Raw genomic sequence first — 2,843 nt, forward strand, 5'->3', positions numbered from 1 at the left:
TTACTTTATTACTCAGTCAGTTTTTGCTTCTTGTAAAATTTTTCCCCACACTGATTACCAGAGCTGTGGAGTCGGAGCAATTTTTGGGTACCCGAAGTTGGGAAAAATACTCCGACTCCTAATGAATTTAAACTGTAATTTAAAATAGAATATATGAAGAAACGTCCTGTATCTCAGCTAATAGTCATCATAAATTATATATACAGGAATAGCTTTACTTAGCCCACAAAAATGAAATAAACCAATCAAAATTACTTAATTGTGCTGCTTCAAATAAAGCAGTCCCTGTATTTTTCAAGTCAGATATATATCTGATTGTGACTGTATATATGTGTACACAGGAACGTCTATACAAACGACTTTTATACAAAGCGACAAACGACTCTGGGGGACACGCGTCTGCCCATAAGAGAGAGAGGCGGGGGGAGAGGCAGAGAAAAAGCCGGCAGCTTCATCTGTTACATTGTAAGTTGTGATATATTTGCCCGCTTCGCTGCCGCAAGAAGATACATTAATGTTACAGGAATCATTTCATTTCTCACATTGGCAGCAGTGGCCACTTCGCACATTGGCTGGCCAGAACCCGAAGTGGCCGGCCAGAACTAGAAGTGGCCAAACTTCGGGTTCTGGCTGTAGCGTATATGTTACGGCCAGAACCCGAAGTCTGGCCACTTCGGGTTCTGGCTGGTCAGAATGCGAAGTGGCCGCCTGATGCAGCCAATATGCAAAATGCTCCTTAGTTTCGGACTTGGCCGGCCAGACCGCGTTGTAACTAAATGTGGCCGGCCAAGTCCCGAAGCTCACCTCTCTACAAGTGTCCCGCTGTCCCTGCTCACTCAGTTCTGCACTTCAGGTCTGCACTGTCTGCGTGCAAGGACCCTGAGCTGTCTATATGCTGCCGGCTACTTTTCTCCTCCACTGAAGAGTTAGTGAAGCAGGGGGGATTGGTGTGTGTGACGTTGAAATGTTGACCCACTGTCCCTGCTCAGCTCTCCTAAAAAAAATCCGCCGTGTCCCTGTTGTGCCAGCAGCCAGGTCCCATGAGGGAAAGGACCCGAGGCTGCCTTTCATCCGAAGGACCCTGAGCTGCTAAATGCTGCTCCGACGACATAACCTAGGCTGCTTTCTCCTCCTTTTTTCCGGGATGTCACACAGAGGTCACACTCCACGAGGTGACAAGAGGTGACACAGGACCTGCGAGCATCACCGTGTTGTAAATTATCCTCAACAGAAGTATTGCTTTGCTACTGTGGCTGTGACTCTGGCAGGATCCTGGCTATTATCACTCACTGGAGCAAAGAGATGTGGCTGTGATAGGTGAGGTAGAGAAAGGCAATGTGTGAAAAACAAAGCACACACTTCATATTTACTGTTCCAAGCGAGATTGGAGTATATTTAAGCCATCAAGCATGTTCTCCTGTCCGCACATTTCAGACGTCTACCTGAGCAATTCACAGCCAACAGCTCATTAAAGTGGACCTGAACTCTTGCACAGGACAGAAGGAAGAAATAGAGAAATGCACCCTGTATTTATTTAGAGAGTTTAGCGTGTCTAATTCACCCTCATCTGTGACTAAGCACAAGTGTAATTTGGTCTCTCAGACATGTCAGCTGGCTGTCATGGCAGAGCAGCTAATTAATAAACACAGGATGTTAACAGAATGTCTAATTCCATGAAAGCAGGAAGTAGACAAACTGCAGATTGTAGGATTTGTATCAGCTGTAACAAAGAAATGTTTTTTTCTGTAAAGGGTATTATGCTGTTGTGTATCTTTCAGAGCAGAGAAGAAGTTCTGAATGCCATTCATGGTGCTGGACAGAATCTGGGATGTTCTGGGATTTGTGCATTTTGGACTTTGGCCGACTGACTTTGGCAATTTTGCAAACTGGCCGGCCAATGTCAGAAATTTCCAGCATTTTGGACTTTGGCCGACGTCAAATCGGCCAGTTCTAGAAATGGCCGGCCAATTCCCACTTTGGCCGATTTCTGGTTTTGGCCGTAACATATATAAAGCCTGATGTGTAGCCGTGTCACTAATAGAGATGGTCAATGAGATGGAAATAATTCTGCATTGATGCTGGTTTATGCAAATGTATGCACTCTTTTGCTCATGAAATCAAATAATTTGATATAGTTAAAATTTGGCTTGGTGACTGTAATTAAAGAAAAATTATGCAAATTGGCCCACCAAGGCCTGAGAAATCCTCCGCAGCAGCTTAGCCTGAGCTCAGCTCAGGTTAAAGGACAACTAAAGTAAGGATACGGAGGCTGCCATATTTATTTACTTATAAGCAATACCAGTTGCCTGGCTGTCATGCTGATCCTCTGCCTATAATACCTTTTAACCATAGATCCAGAACAAGCATACAGCATATCAGCTGTTTACGACTTTATTGTCAGATCTGAAAGATTAGCAGCATGCTTGTTTTTGGCGTTATTCAGACACTACTTTAGCCAAATAGACCAGCAGGGCTGCCAGGCAATTGGTATTGCTTAACCTCCCTGCCGGTCTAAAAATTAGCTGCGCACGGCAGGGAGGGTGTTTTTTCGCATTTTTTTTTAGCACGTAGCTAGCCTACATGCAATCTCACCCCCCTCCCCCCCCCCCCCTCCCCCCGGCGTCCACCCGTATGCGCCGATCGCCGCTGGCACATATGTCCATCCGGAAATCCTGTTCTGAACGGGATTTCCATCAGGGCTTCCCTCGTCGTTATGGCGACGGGCGCGATGATGTCACAGACGTCGTGACGTCAGAGGGAGTCCCGATCCACCCCTCAGCGCTGCCTGGCACTGATTGGCCAGGCAGCGCACGGTCTCGGGGGGGGGGGGCACCCTCTGAAGC

This window comes from Hyperolius riggenbachi, chromosome 5, assembly GCF_040937935.1.
Source record: "Hyperolius riggenbachi isolate aHypRig1 chromosome 5, aHypRig1.pri, whole genome shotgun sequence".
Lineage (NCBI taxonomy): Eukaryota > Metazoa > Chordata > Amphibia > Anura > Hyperoliidae > Hyperolius > Hyperolius riggenbachi.